At 53.7% G+C, this 21638-nt stretch overlaps 2 long non-coding RNA genes across 5 annotated transcripts; one reads left to right on the top strand and one right to left on the bottom strand.

Annotated features, from left to right (window-relative positions):
• The first annotated feature begins 922 nt into the window (after window positions 1-922).
• Window positions 923-7220, top strand: LOC123756745 (uncharacterized). 3 transcript variants are annotated; one of them, XR_006772671.2, is made up of 3 exons: window positions 923-1363; window positions 5604-5729; window positions 6031-7220. It is a non-coding gene; the product is annotated as an uncharacterized lncRNA (long non-coding RNA). The 3 variants fall into 3 exon arrangements; XR_011229714.1 differs by lacking the exon at window positions 923-1363 and adding an exon at window positions 1392-1430; XR_011229713.1 differs by lacking the exon at window positions 923-1363 and adding an exon at window positions 1468-1512.
• Window positions 1689-21374, bottom strand: LOC123756744 (uncharacterized). 2 transcript variants are annotated; one of them, XR_011229712.1, is made up of 3 exons: window positions 21244-21374; window positions 5626-5723; window positions 1689-3372 (listed from the first exon to the last, which is right to left on the bottom strand). It is a non-coding gene; the product is annotated as an uncharacterized lncRNA (long non-coding RNA). The 2 variants fall into 2 exon arrangements; XR_006772670.2 differs by lacking the exon at window positions 21244-21374 and having other exon boundaries at window positions 5626-5761.
• Between the last annotated feature and the right edge of the window lie 264 nt (window positions 21375-21638).

Raw genomic sequence — 21638 nt, 5'->3', positions numbered from 1 at the left:
ATTTTATTCAGGAAAAGTACATACAGTTGATTTACAAACAATGATGGATTTATAGGCAGAGCTAGTACATACAATACCTAAAGCCACTAATACTCATAGCATTTCGGGCAAGGTGTGGGGGAAAAAAACACAGACTAAAACTTAATAGTAATCGGGATTAGGTATAAATTGTGTTGAAAGAAGGAATAAAAAATACAAAAAGGGGGTTAACATAGCATAAATCAGCAATTGCACATGTTGGTGAACAGCGTTGTTTAAAAAATAGCAAGACATGGGTTGACATTTAGGTAAGTTAGGTTACATGGAGTTAATTTGGCAGTACTTGGTTTAACTCTTAAACTGGTTGAGAGAGGTACAGCCTTTGACATGATTCGGGAGGTCATTCCACATTCTGGGTCCCTTGATTTGTAGAGCACTTCTAGTTTGGTTACACACAGCCAAATTGAGTAACAGGAAGAGGTCTTGGACACAAATTTGTTCCATGCTAAATGTAGAGGAATCAGCTGAGTATTCCTCAAATAAAATAAGTTGCCTCAGCTTATAAGGTAAATAAAATAAGCATTTCTCAAATAAGTAGCTGCCTCACCTCACTGCCTTACCGCTACATAGCCTTCCCGGCATGGTGCCTTCTTTTGATAATTACTTGTTCCACACCCAAATTGTATAACAGGAAGAGGTCTTGGACCCCTACTTCCCTCTCTCTTTTTTAATAATCTATATAGTCATAATTATAGTTTTAAGTATTCAATGAATAAAGTTTTTGACATTTTTACCCTTTTCCTTACCCAACATCATTTGTGCAGCATATTTTTATTTTATGTCTCACCCAGATTTAATTTCAAAATAAAACCAAACTAAATAAATTAGAAATGGGTATGTATAGCTAAGGTACACCCTTACTACTAGGTGAACAGGCGCATTTGGTGATAGTAAATGATCCCATCAGGCAGGGCTCATCACCTTCTCTCATATTTCATGTTCACCAGTGTTTATTTACTTAATAACTACTGGTATAATATCTTGCTATTATAAAACTAATTCTACTATCATCAAACACATATTTACTTCAAGTTTCAAGCAGAGAATGCATATATAACTAACACGAAGGATTCCTCTTCACTAGATTCACCAGCTATAATATTTTGGTCATGTTCCAATATCATAAATCGATCCCAGTGTTATGTAGTAGAGAAAAAATTACTTATATCCAGTTTACGTAAAGCTACGAGTGGTCGAAACCACACTTAAATCCAGGAATGAACTTACGAAGGTTTTTCCACTTAGGGTAGTTAATTGAATACGGACGTAGTCGCCACGAAGGCGCTAAGATGGAAAACACTCTTAGCTAAGAGGAAAAACCTTCGTAAGTACCTTCCTGAATCCGGCCCGAGGTCGTGTAACTTTTTGCACATCCTAGTCCATGGGTTAAGGTGCACATCTGTGGTTATCCACAACATTGGTTCGTTTGTGCTGTCCTGCTCTAAAGATTATATCATTGATTTATCACATTGTGTACAATATCTTTATACATTTAATATTTTTTATGTTCGACATACAATACTGTGGTGTAAATACAGTACTTTCTAATGAAAGGATTCTAAATGGGAAATTGTAAACAACGCTACACCTTAGGGATGGCATGTGACTGAAAGCTTTATTGTACAGATTTTAATGGACAACAAGATCTACAGCATTCACCCTTTATTTGTGCACATGATAGGACATACATTTGTGCATAATTTGATGCAGAAATCCCATGGAAAAAGCACTGTTTGAATTTTTTAGTAATATTAATTTAAAATTATCAGTCTTGGAGGAATTCTGCATTATCTAGATGCCAAATTCATTGTACAGGTCACTGGCTAGATTAAAATCCCTATCTTGGACCAGGTTCCCATGTAGTACAAAATCCACTGAATTTATATTCAATATAGTATTGTATAGTGAATATTCTTTGCTTGAGCCAGTGAGCCCAACCACCTTACTGATACATCTCAGCGTAATACTGTAATGGGAAGGAGAGATACTGTATACAGTATAGTAACGGGAGGAACACGCAGTCAACAAGGTAGTACCGATAAAATCCTGATATACCATATAATTCAACATGACAAATGCACTATTGAAAGGAGAAGATAATTATATATTATGGTAAAAGGTTTACTATGAAATACAAAAGTACATATTTAACAATAATACATATGGCCTGCATTAATATATATTTTATACACTAAGTATAGTACTGTATAAACTGTTATACATACTGTACTTACAACCTGTAACTATTTTAGAAATTCTAAATTCTGATACAGTCAAAATAAGAAATTAAGGAATGATATGTTTCCTTTGTAACCATAAAACAACAACTTTGCATAACTAAGCAAAATGGAAGAGGAGGCAGTCCTAAAAGAGGAATTAACAATTTACTGTAGAATCTGTCTTTATCCCCATGAACGCCCCTCTGATGGAGTAAACACAACTGAAACCTATTCAGGTAGCCCTATCTTAACATGCTCTTCTGATTTGTCCTCTTTCCTTTATGTCTAAGAATTATTAGCCAGCAGTAACTGGTTGGAGTTAATGTAATTTCATGATCAAAAAGATATTATGCAGTTGATGTCACCTCGAAGAAAACTATAAAATCAGTGCTAGTGACTGATAACTTTGCCCGTCATCCGATCAGGTGACAGCCTGGCTCTACTGAATGGACAGTACTGTACTGTACTCCAAAAGTCTCCCTTCCCCCATACTGACTGCCTACCATTCCACTCCCAATTCCCTTTCACTCTTCTATTTCTAACGTGGTGATCAAGTCTTCCTTTTATGTCTAATATGGAGGCTATCTACTGTACTAATGTGGTTGTCACTCGAGGATCAACTCGTATGGTACTTCATATTCCAGGATATTTCAACCTTTGACCTTCATGCTATTGCCTTTTACACTGGCATGAATGACATGATAATGTTATGGGACAATACAAATTTGTCCATTTGTTAAAGAAAAAAAAGACAAGCTGCTTACAAGAAACTTTTGGATGGGAAGTATAACACAAGAATTATATAGTGCAGGCTACACAAATTAAAAGATTAACAAACCAAGCCATTTTGTAACTCATGCACATCATCAAATGTTGGCACTGTTCCATATTGCACATCATAATACAAACCTGGCACCATTAGCTAGTTTATTAAAACTAAAATTGTCACTGTCATTCAGCAGTACAATTTTAATACAAGTATGGTGAGGCAATTATACATTTCCATTCAACCAAAAACAATCGATAATATAGAACTATTTATATATTGGACCATGGAGGTGTCATTGGCTGTGGGTTTTGAAGGTAGGACATCACAACTGCAGAAATGGACAACCTGAAATGTTAATATAATTAGTAAATTATTTGTGACAAGCAAATAAAAGTATATTTGTTTAATTATGATAATTTACTTTGAAAATCAGAACTATTAGCCAGTAACAATGGGTTGGATTAATGTAATTTAAATTACATTCAATAACAAAAGACAATTATGCAAGTGTTGTCACCCTTAGGAAAATCATGAAGTCAATGCTATAGTGACTGACAAGTAAGCTCAGAAAACTACTGACAGGGGTCTCCCAAAAATAACAAATCAGAGCAAGAGAGATTGTTGAAACACAGGGAATACAGAGGACATACTCAGCACACAAACACAATAAAGTACATAAATTATTGGGACCATTTGAAGCTCCCAAAATGTACTCTGGAAAGGAGACAAGAGAGGTATCATGTACTGTATACATGGACTGAACTCCAGGTCCAAAATTTGCACAGTATTATAACATAGTGGAGCGAACAATATGGTAGGAAATGCAGAATAGCGCAAGTGAAGAAAAAATGTGCCACAGAAACAGTCATAGAACACTGTATGAATATCCAGGTCCAAAATTTGCACAATATTATAACAGATGCTATACCGATGATGATACTTTTCAAAACGCTTGTGCTCTCTAGACTGGAGTACTGCTGCACAATGACAGCCCCTTTCAAAGCTGGAGAAATTGCTGACCTGGAGAGTGTGCAGAGATCCTTTACTGCTAGAATCCACTCAGTAAAACATCTAAACTATTGGGACCGACTAAAGAGCCTAAATCTGTACTCCCTTGAGCGCAGGCGGGAGAGATACATAATAATTTACACGTGGAAAATATTAGAGGGGCTGGTCCCAAACCTGCACACAGAAATAACATCACATGAGACCAGAAGACATGGAAGGATGTGCAGAATACCCCCGTTGAAAAGCGTAGGTGCAACAAGTACTCCGAGAGAGAACTCTATCAACATCAGAGGCCCGAGACTGTTCAACACGCTTCCGCTACACATAAGGGGCATAACTGGCCGACCCCTCACAGTGTTCAAGAGAGAACTGGATAAGCACCTCCAAAGGATACCTGATCAACCAGGCTGTGACTCATACGTCAGGCTGCGAGCAGCCGCGTCCAACAGCCTGGTTGATCAGTTCAGCAACCAAGAGGCCTGGTCGACGACCGGGCCGCGGGGACGCTAAGCCCTGGAAGCACCTCAAGGTAACCTCAAGGTAAGGTAAGGTAGTGGAGCGAACAATATGGTAGGAAATGCAGAATAGCGCAAGTGAAGAATAAAGGTGCCACAGGAACAATCATAGAACACTGTATGAATATCAAAGGACCACGACTCCTTAATATCCTCACAGCAAATAAAATAAGTATGGCTGGAACAAAAGTATTTCTTCAAGAAAAAATTAGAGTTTCCTGCAAGAAGTGCTGGACTAACTAGATTGTAAGTGGGAATATGGCCCTGCAGGCCACTCCAAGCAACAGTCTACTGGACCAAGATCTTGCACGTCATGCCTGGCCCAGGCCAGGCTTGGAGAAAAATCCCAGAACCCCCTTATCCAGGTACAAATCCAGATCCAGGTAATGAAATGCCCTTTTCAGGCATGTAGTCAATCGCTCACCTCCCAGTCCTGTTCTCTTCCTTATAGAATATTTGGGGGTTCCATTTGGCTCAACGAGCGGGGATGGCAGGCTAGCTGGGACTTTAGGTGACCTGACCCACCATATGATGGTGGTCAGGCACATCATGGTTCAACCTGTCCTCTTGAAAATAACGTCGCTTTTCGTTCGAATGCATGCTATATCCAAAAATAAACGTAATTTGAAATGAAATTGGCTCACGAAAGTGACATACTGTCGCGTTTTCTCTAAGTCCTCTGGCTTACTTGGAAAGGTTAGGAGAGGAAACTTTCATTTAACGTTTTTCATAGCTTTTGAAACTTGGACAATTTCCTGCCCTCCTAACCTACGAGAGGACCCTTAACTTACTGTTTTGAAACAAAATCCAAAATTTATTTAAATTTTTTTATTTTTAAATTACGTCCATTTTTGGCCATATGGGCAAACGACCAAATTCAGACGTAATTTGTAAGAGGACAGGTTGCACAGTTAGGGTATTTACCCCGTCGCAATGTTTATTTGCCTTAGTACACCAGGTTTTGGCCTTGTGTAAAGTAAAGTATATGTTAAAATGTGACATGCTATGAGGACAGGTTGTACCTTTATGGGTTTAGTAATATACAAATTTCAGAAGAAAACAAGATAAACCTTACATGAAGCTGCTGAGCATTTGTTTCGTATCGTCATTGACTCTCGAGTTGGCAAAGCTGATGCAGGAGCAGTATAGCGCAACCCAAGCACACCACTTCAACTGCAAGTAAGAAATAATGAGTTCACTATAGAGTATCATTTATAACAACAATGTCTAAAATTTCTATAATCATAGTTTTAATAATACAGTATTTGGAGGATTAAAATTCATAAAGTGAGTAGAAATCACATTCCTCAATATAAGTATTATAAGATTAAAACCCTAAATAAGAAAATGATCCAAGATAAAGTCTGATATTATTTACTTAAAACATGTACTGTACTATATATGTGAAAATTAAGCATTGAATACTGTATAATTAAACATCTTTTTCTGGTAGGCCCTTGATTTACCCATCTTCCACCAGATGACAGCCCTGAGGTTACCTGAGGTTTCAATCAACTTGCCTAAAAGGTCAACACTTCAAAAACGAAGGGTGAACAGGAGCACTGTCCAGAGCGAACGATGCACTAGAACCCCTACCCCAGCCAGGAACCAGGAGATATGGATCTACACATGGCCCAAAGCTGGATCCGAAGAACTCAACTGAAGCAGACTGAGGCTAAAATACTGCACTGCCAGCTATCAAAGATTGATCTACCTTCCCTTCCCGCCCAACCACTTGGGCTAGACAGTAGAGCGAAGGCCCATTTTTTTGCAAGCCGGTTTTCAATCCCCGACTGTCCAAGTGGTTGGGCACAATTTCGTCCCCATGTCCCATCAAAAATCCTTATATTGATCCCTTCCAAATGCTATATAGTTATAATGATTTAGTGATTTCTCCTAATAATTCCCTTCCCTTCCCTTTCCCTCCAGAAAGTAGAAAGGGTGTAAAAAGAGAGGCAAACCGCAAGGAATACAACTAAGAAGATTCCTGATGATCTAGAACTGCACGCTGGAAAGCACGACAGGCCGCATATAGTGTAAATATGCAACCACATCCCACAGCAGCAGCTCAAACAACTAGAGCAATGCTATCAAGGCAATCTTTGAAGACAACACAAATGGTGAAACCAGCTGGGAAGAACCCTGCTCTAAACATAATTACACCTGATCAACCAGGCTGTGACTCATACGTCAGGCTGCGAGCAGCCGCATCCAACAGCCTGGTTGATCAGTCCGGCAACCAGGAGGCCTGGTCGACGACCGGGCCGCGGGGACGCTAAGCCGCGGGGACGCTAAGCCCCGGAAGCACCTCAAGGTAACACCGAGAAGAGCTCCAGAGTTGCACAAAAATGGAGACCCTATGCCAAATGGATCTAAAATTTGTGGTCCAACATGATCTATTACAGTATGTACTTATCATTTTGACAATGGCATATGATAGAGCAATCATTGGCAAACAATTCCATTTAAAAATCATAATTACAGTATATGACAATTATTGGTGGTCCCAACATAACATAATGACCAGGATTTACACAAACTCAACCATTCTTGACATAAATCCCAGTAAATTGAGGGTACCGGTAGTATAGTCGAGTTCGTTCTTGACTCGCAATCTAGAATTCTGGGTTCAAATCCCAGGCAAGATAGAAATGGCGGGTGTGTATCCTATCACCTAATGTACCTGTTCACCTAGCAGGAAATAGGTACCCAAAAGTCAGTCAGCTTATTGTGGGGTTGCATACTGGGGAGGGTCAGTAATTAGACCCTAGGGATAGGGGGGAAAGGGTGGGGGGGGGGGAACCTGGATACAAACCTAACATGTACTGTATGTATAACCTGGCTGCCAGTCCTCCAACACAATGAACTATTATTATTAATAAATTATTCGCAAAAAATTCTTTTATGATGCGTCTTGATTATGGCATATGATACTGATCACGGATAATTTGGTATTAAAATTATAGATGTACACACACAACTTTATTGAAACCAAACATTCAAAAGGAGAGAACTTTTTCACCAAGCTTGAGAGAGGAAATGAGGAAGGGATAGTCTCACACCCTCCCTCCCTCTTCCCCCATGCCCAGCATTCAGCCGACTGCTGTTGCTTTGTCACACTTTTGGCTCACTTCATGCTCATGCCATAAATTTTTCAGTAAAGTGAAAATGTATTTTCACTTAATTACAATCTTCGGCACAATAATTACCGAATAATGGACATCCATGTCCTATCAAGAACCCACTCTGAGCCCTACAGAGAGCCCACCCTGAGCCTGACCAAGAACCTACCCCGAGCCCTACAGAGGTAACCCAAGCCCGAGAGTCCATCCCGAACCCTAAAGAGCCCACCCCGAGCCTGACCGAGAGCCAACCCTAAGCCCTACCAAGAGCCCACCCCCAAGCCCTACCAAGAACCCACCCCCAAGCCCTACCAAGAACCCACCCGAAGCCAGACAGACACCCACCTGGAGCCCGAACAGTCACCCACCCGGAGCCCGACCAGTCAAACACCCGGAGCCCGCCAGTTTAGTAAACCGGAGCCCGCCAGTTGAGTGAACCGGAGCCCGCCAGTTGAGTGAACTGAAACCCGTCAGTTGAGTACCTGGAGCCCGCCCCGAGCCCTACCGAGAACCCATCCCGATCCCTACAGAGAACCTGCCCTGAGCCCTACCAAGAACCCACCCCGAGCCCTACAGAGAACCCACCCTGAGCCCGACCAAGAACCTACCCCGAGCCGTACAGAGGTTCCCCAAGCCCGAGAGCCTATCCCGATCCCGAAAGAGCCCACCCCGAGCCTGACCGGGAGCCAACCCCAAACCCTACCAAGAACCCACCCCCAAGCCCTACCAAGAACCCACCCCCAAGCCCTACCAAGAACCCACCCCCAAGCCCTATCAAGAACCCACCCCCAAGCCCTACCAAGAACCCAGCCCCAATATCTACCAAGAACCCACCCCAAGCCCTGCCAAGAACCCACCCGAAGCCGGACAGACACCCACCTGGAGCCCGAACAGTCACCCACCCGGAGCCCGACCAGTCAAACACCCGGAGCCCGCCAGTTTAGTAAACCGGAGCCCGCCAGTTGAGTGAACCGGAGCCCGCCAGTTGTGTGAACTGGAACCCGTCAGTTGAGTACCTGGAGCCTGCCCCGAGCCCGACCGAGAACCCACCCAGAGCCCTAACGAGAACCTACCCTGATCCCTACAGAGAACCCACCCCGAGTCCTATCAAGAACCCACTCTGAGCCCTACAGAGAGCCCACTCTGAGCCTGACCAAGACCCTACCCCGAGCCCTACACAGGTAACCCAAGCCCGAGAGCCCATCCCGAACCCGAAAGAGCCCATCCCGAACCCGAAAGAGCCCACCCTAAGCCCTACCAAGAACCCACTTCCAAGCCCTACCAAGAACCCACCCCCAAGCCCTACCAAGAACCCACCCGAAGCCGGACAGACACCCATCTGGAGCCCGAACAGTCACCCACCCGGAGCCCGACCAGTCAAACACCCGGAGCCCGCCAGTTTAGTAAACCGGAGCCCGCCAGTTGAGTGAACCGGAGCCCGCCAGTTGAGTGAACTGCAACCCATCAGTTGAGTACCTGGAGCCCGCCCCGAGCCCTACCGAGAACCCACCCTGAGCCCGACCAAGAACCTACCCCGAGCCCTACAGAGGTTCCCCAAGCCCGAGAGCCTATCCCGATCCCGAAAGAGCCCACCCCGAGCCCTACCGAGAACCCACCCTCCAAGCCCTACCGAGAACCCACCCCGCCAAGCCCTACCGAGAACCCACCCCCCAAGCCCTACCGAGAACCCACACCTTAAGCCCTACCGAGAACCCACCCCCCAAGCCCTACCGAGAACCCACCCCCCCAAGCCCTACCGAGAACCCACCCCCCCAAGCCCTACCGAGAACCCACCCCCCAAGCCCTACCGAGAACCCAGCCCCAAGCCCTAACCGAGAACCCAGCCCCAAGCCCTACCGAGAACCCACCCCAAAGCCCTACCGAGAACCCACCCCAAAGCCCTACCAAGAACCCAGCCCTAATACCTACCAAGAACCCACCCCCAAGCCCTACCAAGAACCCACCCCCAAGCCCTACCGAGAACCCAGCCCTAATACCTACCAAGAACCCACCCCAAGCCCTACCAAGAACCCACCCGAAGCTGGACAGACACCCACCTGGAGCCCGAACAGTCACCCACCCGGAGCCCGACCAGTCAAACACCCGGAGCCCGCCAGTTTAGTAAACCGGAGCCCGCCAGTTGAGTGAACCGGAGCCCGCCAGTTGAGTGAACTGGAACCCGTCAGTTGAGTACCTGGAGCCCGCCCCGAGCCCTACCGAGAACCCACCCTGAGCCCGACCAAGAACCTACCCCGAGCCCTACAGAGGTTCCCCAAGCCCGAGAGCCTATCCCGATCCCGAAAGAGCCCACCCCGAGCCTGACCGGGAGCCAACCCCAAACCCTACCAAGAACCCACCCCCAAGCCCTACCAAGAACCCAGCCATAATACCTACCAAGCCCCCCCCCCCCCAAGTCCTACCAAGAACCCACCCGAAGCTGGACAGACACCCACCTGGAGCCCGAACAGTCACCCACCCGGAGCCCGACCAGTCAAACACCCGGAGCCCGCCAGTTTAGTAAACCGGAGCCCGCCAGTTGAGTGAACCGGAGCCCGCCAGTTGAGTGAACTGGAACCCGTCAGTTGAGTACCTGGAGCCCGCCCCGAGCCCTACCGAGAACCCACCCTGAGCCCGACCAAGAACCTACCCCGAGCCCTACAGAGGTTCCCCAAGCCCGAGAGCCTATCCCGATCCCGAAAGAGCCCACCCCGAGCCTGACCGGGAGCCAACCCCAAACCCTACCAGGAACCCACCCCCAAGCCCTACCAAGAACCCACCCCCAAGCCCTACCAAGAACCCACCCCCAAGCCCTACCAAGAACCCACCCCAAGCCCTACCAAGAACCCACCCCCAAGCCCTACCAAGAACCCAGCCCTAATACCTAACAAGAACCCACCCCAAGCCCTACCAATAACCCACCCGAAGCTGGACAGACACCCACCTGGAGCCCGAACAGTCACCCACCCGGAGCCCGACCAGTCAAACACCCGGAGCCCGCCAGTTTAGTAAACCGGAGCCCGCCAGTTGAGTGAACTGGAGCCCGCCAGTTGAGTGAACTGGAACCCGTCAGTTGAGTACCTGGAGCCCGCCCCGAGCCCTACCGAGAACCCACCCTGAGCCCGACCAAGAACCTACTCCGAGCCCTACAGAGGTTCCTTAAGCCCGAGAGCCTATCCCGATCCCGAAAGAGCCCACCCCGACCCCTACCGAGAACCCACCCCCCAAGCCCTACCGAGAACCCACCCCCCCCCCAAGCCCCACCGAGAACCCACCCCCCCCAAGCCCCACCGAGAACCCACCCCCCCAAGCCCCACCGAGAACCCACCCCCCCAAGCCCCACCGAGAACCCACCCCCCCAAGCCCCACCGAGAACCCACCCCCCAAGCCCCACCGAGAACCCACCCCCCCAAGCCCCACCGAGAACCCCCCCCCCCCCAAGCCCCACCGAGAACCCCCCCCCCCCCAAGCCCCACCGAGAACCCACCCCCCCAAGCCCCACCGAGAACCCACCCCCCCAAGCCCCACCGAGAACCCACCCCCCAAGCCCTACCGAGAACCCACCCCCGAAGCCCTACCGAGAACCCAGCCCCAAACCCTACCAAGAACCCACCCCCAAGCCCTACCAAGAACCCACCCCCAAGCCCTACCAAGAACCCACCCCAAGCCCTACCAAGAACCCACCTGAAGCTGGACAGACACCCACCTGGAGCCCGAACAGTCACCCACCCGGAGCCCGACCAGTCAAACACCCGGAGCCCGCCAGTTTAGTAAACCGGAGCCCGCCAGTTGAGTGAACCGGAGCCCACCTGTTGAGTGAACTGGAACCCGTCAGTTGAGTACCTGGAGCCCGCCCCGAGCCGTACCGAGAACCCACCCTGAGCCCGACCAAGAACCTACCCCGAGCCCTACAGAGGTTCCCCATGCCCGAGAGCCTATCCCGATCCCGAAAGAGCCCACCCCGAGCCCTACCGAGAACCCACCCCCCAAGCCCTACCGAGAACCCACCCCCCAAGCCTTACCGAGAACCCACCCCCCAAGCCCTACCGAGAACCCACCCCCCAAGCCTTACCGACAACCCACCCCCCAAGCCCTACCGAGAACCCACCCCCCAAGCCCTACCAAAACCCACCCCCAAGCCCTACCAAGAACCCAGCCCTAATACCTACCAAGAACCAACCCGAAGCTGGACAGACACCCACCTGGAGCCCAAACAGTCACCCACCCGGAGCCCGACCAGTCAAACACCCGGAGCCCGCCAGTTTAGTAAACCGGAGCCCGCCAGTTGAGTGAACCGGAGCCCGCCAGTTGAGTGAACTGGAACCCGTCAGTTGAGTACCTGGAGCCCGCCCCGAGCCCTACCGAGAACCCACCTTGAGCCCGACCAATAACCTACCCCGAGCCCTACAGAGGTTCCCCAAGCCCGAGAGCCTATCCCGATCCCGAAAGAGCCCACCCCGACCCCTACCGAGAACCCACCCCCCAAGCCCTACCGAGAACCCCCCCCAAGCCCTACCGAGAACCCCCCCCCCCAAGCCCTACCGAGAACCCACCCCCCAAGCCCTACCGAGAACCCCCCCCACAAGCCCTACCGAGAACCCACCCCCCCAAGCCCTACCGAGAACCCCCCCACCCAAGCCCTACCGAGAACCCCCCCACCCAAGCCCTACCGAGAACCCACCCCCCCAAGCCCTACCGAGAACCCACCCCCCAAGCCCTACCGAGAACCCACCCCCCAAGCCCTACCGAGAACCCAGCCCAAAGCCCTACCGAGAACCCAGCCCAAAGCCCTACCGAGAACCCAGCCCCAATACCTACCAAGAACCCACCCCAAGCCCTACCAAGGACCCACCCGAAGCCGGACAGACACCCACCTGGAGCCCGAACAGTCACCCACCCGGAGCCCGACCAGTCAAACACCCGGAGCCCGCCAGTTTAGTAAACCGGAGCCCGCCAGTTGAGTGAACCGGAGCCCGCCAGTTGAGTGAACTGGAACCCGTCAGTTGAGTACCTGGAGCCTGCCCCGAGCCCTACCGAGAACCCACCCTGAGCCCGACCAAGAACCTACCCCGAGCCCTACAGAGGTTCCCCAAGCCCGAGAGCTTATCCCGATCCCGAAAGAGCCCACCCCGAGCCTGACCGGGAGCCAACCCCAATCCCTACCAAGAACCCACCCCCAAGCCCTACCAAGAACCCACCCCCAAGCCCTACCAAGAACCCACCCCCAAGCCCTACCAAGAACCCTGCCCTAATACCTACCAAGAACCCACCCCAAGCCCTACCAAGAACCCACCCGAAGCTGGACAGACACCCACCTGGAGCCCGAACAGTCACCCACCCAGAGCCCGACCAGTCAAACACCCGGAGCCCGCCAGTTTAGTAAACCGGAGCCCGCCAGTTGAGTGAACCGGAGCCCGCCAGTTGAGTGAACTGGAACCCGTCAGTTGAGTACCTGGAGCCCGCCCCGAGCCCTACCGAGAACCCACCCTGAGCGCGACCAAGAACCTACCCCGAGCCCTACAGAGCTTCCCCAAGCCCGAGAGCCTATCCCGATCCCGAAAGAGCCTACCCCGAGCCCTACCGAGAACCCACCCCCCAAGCCCTACCGAGAACCCACCCCCCAAGCCCTACCGAGAACCCACCCCCCAAGCCCTACCGAGAACCCAGCCCCAAGCCCTACCGAGAACCCAGCCCCAAGCCCTACCGAGAACCCAGCCCCAAGCCCTACCGAGAACCCAGCCCCAAGCCCTACCGAGAACCCACCCCCAAGCCCTACCGAGAACCCACCCCCAAGCCCTACCGAGAACCCACCCCAAGCCCTACCGAGAACCCACCCCCAAGCCCTACCGAGAACCCACCCAAAGCCGGACAGACACCCACCTGGAGCCCGAACAGTCACCCACCCGGAGCCCGACCAGTCAAACACCCGGAGCCCGCCAGTTTAGTAAACCGGAGCCCGCCAGTTGAGTGAACCGGAGCCCGCCAGTTGAGTGAACTGGAACCCGTCAGTTGAGTACCTGGAGCCTGCCCCGAGCCCTACCGAGAACCCACCCTGAGCCCGACCAAGAACCTACCCCGAGCCCTACAGAGGTTCCCCAAGCCCGAGAGCTTATCCCGATCCCGAAAGAGCCCACCCCGAGCCTGACCGGGAGCCAACCCCAAACCCTACCAAGAACCCACCCCCAAGCCCTACCAAGAACCCACCCCCAAGCCCTACCAAGAACCCACCCCCAAGCCCTACCAAGAACCCTGCCCTAATACCTACCAAGAACCCACCCCAAGCCCTACCAGGAACCCACCCGAAGCTGGACAGACACCCACCTGGAGCCCGAACAGTCACCCACCCGGAGCCCGACCAGTCAAACACCCGGAGCCCGCCAGTTTAGTAAACCGGAGCCCGCCAGTTGAGTGAACCGGAGCCCGCCAGTTGAGTGAACTGGAACCCGTCAGTTGAGTACCTGGAGCCCGCCCCGAGCCCTACCGAGAACCCACCCTGAGCGCGACCAAGAACCTACCCAGAGCCCTACAGAGCTTCCCCAAGCCCGAGAGCCTATCCCGATCCCGAAAGAGCCCACCCCGAGCCCTACCGAGAACCCACCCCCCAAGCCCTACCGAGAACCCACCCCCCAAGCCCTACCGAGAACCCACCCCCCAAGCCCTACCGAGAACCCAGCCCCAAGCCCTATCGAGAACCCAGCCCCAAGCCCTACCGAGAACCCAGCCCCAAGCCCTACCGAGAACCCAGCCCCAAGCCCTACCGAGAACCCAGCCCCAAGCCCTACCGAGAACCCACCCCCAAGCCCTACCGAGAACCCACCCCAAGCCCTACCGAGAACCCACCCCCAAGCCCTACCGAGAACCCACCCAAAGCCGGACAGACACCCACCTGGAGCCCGAACAGTCACCCACCCGGAGCCCGACCAGTCAAACACCCGGAGCCCGCCAGTTTTGTAAACCGGAGCCCGCCAGTTGAGTGAACCGGAGCCCGCCAGTTGAGTGAACTGGAACCCGTCAGTTGAGTACCTGGAGCCCGCCCCGAGCCCTACCAAGAACCCACCCTGAGCCCGACCAAGAACCTACCCCGAGCCCTACAGAGGTTCCCCAAGCCCGAGAGCCTATCCCGATCCCGAAAGAGCCCACCCCGAGCCTGACCGGGAGCCAACCCCAAACCCTACCAAGAACCCACCCCCAAGCCCTACCAAGAACCCACCCCCAAGCCCTACCAAGAACCCACCCCCAAGCCCTACCAAGAACCCACCCCAAGCCCTACCAAGAACCCACCCCCAAGCCCTACCAAGAACCCAGCCCTAATACCTAACAAGAACCCACCCCAAGCCTTACCAATAACCCACCCGAAGCTGGACAGACACCCACCTGGAGCCCGAACAGTCACCCACCCGGAGCCCGACCAGTCAAACACCCGGAGCCCGCCAGTTTAGTAAACCGGAGCCCGCCAGTTGAGTGAACCGGAGCCCGCCAGTTGAGTGAACTGGAACCCGTCAGTTGAGTACCTGGAGCCCGCCCCGAGCCCTACCGAGAACCCACCCTGAGCCCGACCAAGAACCTACCCCGAGCCCTACAGAGGTTCCTTAAGCCCGAGAGCCTATCCCGATCCCGAAAGAGGCCACCCCGACCCCTACCGAGAACCCACCCCCCAAGCCCTACCGAGAACCCACCCCCCCAAGCCCCACCGAGAACCCACCCCCCCAAGCCCCACCGAGAACCCACCCCCCCAAGCCCCACCGAGAACCCCCCCCCCCAAGCCCCACCGAGAACCCACCCCCCCAAGCCCCACCGAGAACCCACCCCCCCAAACCCCACCGAGAACCCACCCCCCCAAACCCCACCGAGAACCCACCCCCCCAAGCCCCACCGAGAACCCACCCCCCCAAGCCCCACCGAGAACCCACCCCCCCAAGCCCCACCGAGAACCCACCCCCCCCAAGCCCTACCGAGAACCCACCCCCGAAGCCCTACCGAGAACCCAGCCCCAAGCCCTACCGAGAACCCAGCCCAAAGCCCTACCGAGAACCCAGCCCCAATACCTACCAAGAACCCACCCCAAGCCCTACCAAGAACCCACCCCAAGCCCTACCAAGAACCCACCCGAAGCCGGACAGACACCCACCTGGAGCCCGAACAGTCACCCACCCGGAGCCCGACCAGTCAAACACCCGGAGCCCGCCAGTTTAGTAAACCGGAGCCCGCCAGTTGAGTGAACCGGAGCCCGCCAGTTGAGTGAACTGGAACCCGTCAGTTGAGTACCTGGAGCCTGCCCCGAGCCCTACCGAGAACCCACCCTGAGCCCAACCAAGAACCTACCCCAAGCCCTACAGAGGTTCCCCAAGCCCGAGAGCCTATCCCGATCCCGAAAGAGCCCACCCCGAGCCTGACCGGGAGCCAACCCCAAACCCTACCAAGAACCCACCCCCAAACCCTACCAAGAACCCACCCCCAAGCCCTACCAAGAACCCACCCCCAAGCCCTACCAAGAACCCACCCGAAGCTGGACAGACACCCACCTGGAGCCCGAACAGTCACCCACCCGGAGCCCGACCAGTCAAACACCCGGAGCCCGCCAGTTTAGTAAACCGGAGCCCGCCAGTTGAGTGAACCGGAGCCCGCCAGTTGAGTGAACTGGAACCCGTCAGTTGAGTACCTGGAGCCCGCCCCGAGCCGTACCGAGAACCCACCCTGAGCCCGACCAAGAACCTACCCCGAGCCCTACAGAGGTTCCCCAAGCCCGAGAGCCTATCCCGATCCCGAAAGAGCCCACCCCGAGCCCTACCGAGAACCCACCCCGAGCCCTACCGAGAACCCACCCCCCAAGCCCTACCGAGAACCCACCCCCCAAGCCCTACCGACAACCCACCCCCCAAGCCCTACCGAGAACCCACCCCCCAAGCCCTACCAAAACCCACCCCCAAGCCCTACCAAGAACCCAGCCCTAATACCTACCAAGAACCCACCCGAAGCTGGACAGACACCCACCTGGAGCCCGAACAGTCACCCACCCGGAGCCCGACCAGTCAAACACCCGGAGCCCGCCAGTTTAGTAAACCGGAGCCCGCCAGTTGAGTGAACCGGAGCCCGCCAGTTGAGTGAACTGGAACCCGTCAGTTGAGTACCTGGAGCCCGCCCCGAGCCCTACCGAGAACCCACCTTGAGCCCGACCAAGAACCTACCCCGAGCCCTACAGAGGTTCCCCAAGCCCAAGAGCCTATCCCGATCCCGAAAGAGCCCACCCCGACCCCTACCGAGAACCCCCCCCCAAGCCCTACCGAGAACCCACCCCCCCAAGCCCTACCGAGAACCCCCCCCTCCAAGCCCTACCGAGAACCCCCCCCCAAGCCCTACCGAGAACCCCCCCCCCAAGCCCTACCGAGAACCCCCCCCCCAAGCCCTACCGAGAACCCACCCCCCCAAGCCCTACCGAGAACCCCCCCACCCAAGCCCTACCGAGAACCCACCCCCCAAGCCCTACCGAGAACCTACCCCTCAAGCCCTACCGAGAACCCAGCCCAAAGCCCTACCGAGAACCCAGCCCAAAGCCCTACCGAGAACCCAGCCCCAATACCTACCAAGAACCCACCCCAAGCCCTACCAAGGACCCACCCGAAGCCGGACAGACACCCACCTGGAGCCCGAACAGTCACCCACCCGGAGCCCGACCAGTCAAACACCCGGAGCCCGCCAGTTTAGTAAACCGGAGCCCGCCAGTTGAGTGAACCGGAGCCCGCCAGTTGAGTGAACTGGAACCCGTCAGTTGAGTACCTGGAGCCTGCCCCGAGCCCTACCGAGAACCCACCCTGAGCCCGACCAAGAACCTACCCCGAGCCCTACAGAGGTTCCCCAAGCCCGAGAGCCTATCCCGATCCCGAAAGAGCCCACCCCGAGCCTGAATGGGAGCCAACCCCAAACCCTACCAAGAACCCACCCCCAAGCCCTACCAAGAACCCACCCCCAAGCCCTACCAAGAACCCTGCCCTAATACCTACCAAGAACCCACCCCAAGCCCTACCAAGAACCCACCCGAAGCTGGACAGACACCCACCTGGAGCCCGAACAGTCACCCACCCGGAGCCCGACCAGTCAAACACCCGGAGCCCGCCAGTTTAGTAAACCGGAGCCCGCCAGTTGAGTGAACCGGAGCCCGCCAGTTGAGTGAACTGGAACCCGTCAGTTGAGTACCTGGAGCCCGCCCCGAGCCCTACCGAGAACCCACCCTGAGCCCGACCAAGAACCTACCCCGAGCCCTACAGAGCTTCCCCAAGCCCGAGAGCCTATCCCGATCCCGAAAGAGCCCACCCCGAGCCCTACCGAGAACCCACCCCCCAAGCCCTACCGAGAACCCAGCCCCAAGCCCTACCGAGAACCCAGCCCCAAGCCCTACCGAGAACCCAGCCCCAAGCCCTACCGAGAACCCAGCCCCAAGCCCTACCGAGAACCCAGCCCCAAGCCCTACCGAGAACCCAGCCCCAAGCCCTACCGAGAACCCAGCCCCAAGCCCTACCGAGAACCCAGCCCCAAGCCCTACCGAGAACCCACCCCAAGCCCTACCGAGAACCCACCCCCAAGCCCTACCGAGAACCCACCCGAAGCCGGACAGACACCCACCTGGAGCCCGAACAGTCACCCACCCGGAGCCCGACCAGTCAAACACCCGGAGCCCGCCAGTTTAATAAACCGGAGCCCGCCAGTTGAGTGAACCGGAGCCCGCCAGTTGAGTGAACTGGAACCCGTCAGTTGAGTACCTGGAGCCCGCCCCGAGCCCTACCGAGAACCCACCCCGAGCCCTACAGAGAACCCAACCCCCCCGAGCCCTACCAAGAACCCACACCCCCCCCGAGCCCTGCCAAGAACCCACACCCCCCCGAGCCCTACCAAGAACCCACAGCCCCCCCCCCCCCCGAGCCCTACCAAGAACCCACACCCCCCCAAGCCCTACCAAGAACCCACACCCCCCCAAGCCCTACCAAGAACCCACACCCCCCCAAGCCCTACCAAGAACCCACACCCCCCCAAGCCCTACCAAGTACCCACACCCCCCCAAGCCCTACCAAGTACCCACACCCCCCCAAGCCCTACCAAGTACCCACACCCCCCCAAGCCCTACAAAGAACCCACGTCTCCCCAAGCCCTACCAAATAACCACACCCCCCCAAGCCCTACCAAGAACCCACACCCCCCCAAGCCCTACCAAGAACCCACACCCCCCCAAGCCCTACCAAGAACCCACACCCCCCCCAAGCCCTACCAAGAACCCACACCCCCCCCCAAGCCCTACCAAGAACCCACACCCCCCAAGCCCTACCAAGTACCCACACCCCCCCAAGCCTATCAAGAACCCACACCCCCCAAGCCCTACCAAGAACCCACCCGAAGCCGGACAGACGCCCACCTGGAGCCCGAACAGTCACCCACCCAGAGCCCGCCAGTTGAGTACCTAAAGCCTGCCCGGAGCCCCGACCGACAACCCACCCCGGAGCCCCGACCGACAACCCACCCCGGAGCCCCGACCGACAACCCACCCCGGAGCCCCGACCGACAACCCACCCCGGAGCCCCGACCGACAACCCACCCCGGAGCCCCGACCGACAACCCACCCCGGAGCCCCGACCGACAACCCACCCCGGAGCCCCGACCGACAACCCACCCCGGAGCCCCGACCGACAACCCACCCCGGAGCCCCGACCGACAACCCACCCCGGAGCCCCGACCGACAACCCACCCCGGAGCCCCGACCGACAACCCACCCCGGAGCCCCGACCGACAACCCACCCCGGAGCCCCGACAGAGAACCCACCCCGGAGCCCCGACAGAGAACCCACCCCGGAGCCCCGACAGAGAACCCACCCCGGAGCCCCGACAGAGAACCCACCCCGGAGCCCCGACAGAGAACCCACCCTGGAGCCCCGACAGAGAACCCACCCCGGAGCCCCGACAGAGAACCCACCCCGGAGCCCCGACAGAGAACCCACTTGGGGCCCGACAGAGAACCCACTTGGGGCCCGACAGAGAACCCACTTGGGGCCCGACAGAGAACCCACTTGGGGCCCGACAGAGAACCCACTTGGGGCCCGACAGAGAACCCACTTGGAGCCCGACAGAGAACCCACTTGGAGCCCGACAGAGAACCCACTTGGAGCCCGACAGAGAACCCACTTGGAGCCCGACAGAGAACCCACTTGGAGCCCGACAGAGAACCCACTTGGAGCCCGACAGAGAACCCACTTGGAGCCCGACAGAGAACCCACTTGGAGGCCGACAGAGAACCCACCCCGCGCCCAACCTTTCATGGAGAAAATTGAACACCAGGCGACAAAAATAATTGCAGAATGAGGTCTAGTTTCATACCATGAACGGTTGAGGGTCACAGGGCTAACAACACTGCAAACTAGGCATGCCAGGATGGATCTCACCGAAACTATTAAAATATCGACTTGAATCGACTCGAGAATGGTCCAGGACGGACCAAAACTCGTCGTCCCTTCAACTTCTAGTGTGTGGTCTGGTCAACATACTTCAGCCACGTTATTGTGACTCATCGCCTGCCTATTAAAATATTGAACAGTTTCGAAGATATGGATCCAGAGAACAACTTCAAAAGGTCAGATGGAACACAAACAAGGAACAACGGTTTCAAGTCCAACAAGCCGCAGTGTAGGACTGAAAACATAAGCTATATTTTCACCCACAGGGTTATAAACCCATGGAACCGCCTATCTGCTAAAGCAGTAAATAACATAACACTTGAATTGTAAAATCCAATTTGAAAAAAAATCTGAACAAATGGGGGACCTGATCTGCTACCAGAAATTTTAGCCAAATATCCCCAGTCTGCTAACTGTAGGTAGTAACCGAGTGATTGTAACCTATCCACCGCTGCCCACTGGATGGGGGGCGGTGTGCAGGACAAACAAATTGTGACACTAGCTCTCCACATATGTCAGGTGCTTAATTTAGAACCTGTACTTGAGGTCGATCTCGAACCCATTGTTGATGTGACGACTTATATTGAATTTTGTAACTAGATCAAGATTGTAACTTGCTTAGCTAAATGAATTGTGGGGTTCAGTCCCTGAGCCCATTATGTGCCTCTGTAACCCTTTCCACTACCGCCCAGCAGAGGTACAACAGGTACTCAGAGAGAACTATCAACATCAGAGGCCCGAGACTGTTCAACACGCTTCCACTACACATAAGGGGCATAACTGGCCGACCCCTCACAGTGTTCAAGAGAGAACTGGATAAGCACCTCCAAAGGATACCTGATCACCCAGGCTGTGACGCATACGTCAGGCTGTGAGCAGCCGCGTCCAACAGCCTGGTTGATCAGTCCAGCAACCAGGAGGCCTGGTCGACGACCGGGCCGCGGGGACACTAAGCCCCGGAAGCACCTCAAGGTGGGATGCACAAGATGGGGGTATGGGGTGCATAATAAACGAACTAAACTAACATTGATAGGCATTGTTCGAAGCAAACTTCATAGGAGAAACCCCATTATATTATATAATTCTATATACTGTGTATATATAAGATATAAATATGTCAAAAAGAATTATCACTCTTACCTGGAGCAATGTTGCTGATGTCGGAAATCAGCAGTACATGTTGTCGCGTTGGCGGCAGCGACGGTACTGGCTGAGCTTTCAACGACCAACCGCCGTTTGAACGCCATTTTGAAATTCCAGGCGTACTACCCGAAAAGTGCGTAAACTAGTATTTGCGTGCATTATAGGCCATTCCAAGAAACCTTATTGCTATAAATATCTTGTTATCTAACAAACGAATTATTTATGTTAATATTTTTAGCACATATCTTAAATTAGACCATTTTTCATTTAGAGGGGGTATATATATATAGCTATTTACATTTTAAGTTTGAAAAATTACCGTACAAAATTGAATGCAAAGATAAGATAAGATTTATTTATACAACCCTGTTTGGAAATTAACTCCTTTTACA

This window comes from Procambarus clarkii, chromosome 26 (assembly GCF_040958095.1).
Source record: "Procambarus clarkii isolate CNS0578487 chromosome 26, FALCON_Pclarkii_2.0, whole genome shotgun sequence".
Taxonomy (NCBI): Eukaryota; Metazoa; Arthropoda; class Malacostraca; order Decapoda; family Cambaridae; genus Procambarus; species Procambarus clarkii.
This window is presented reverse-complemented; position numbering and strand designations above follow the sequence as displayed.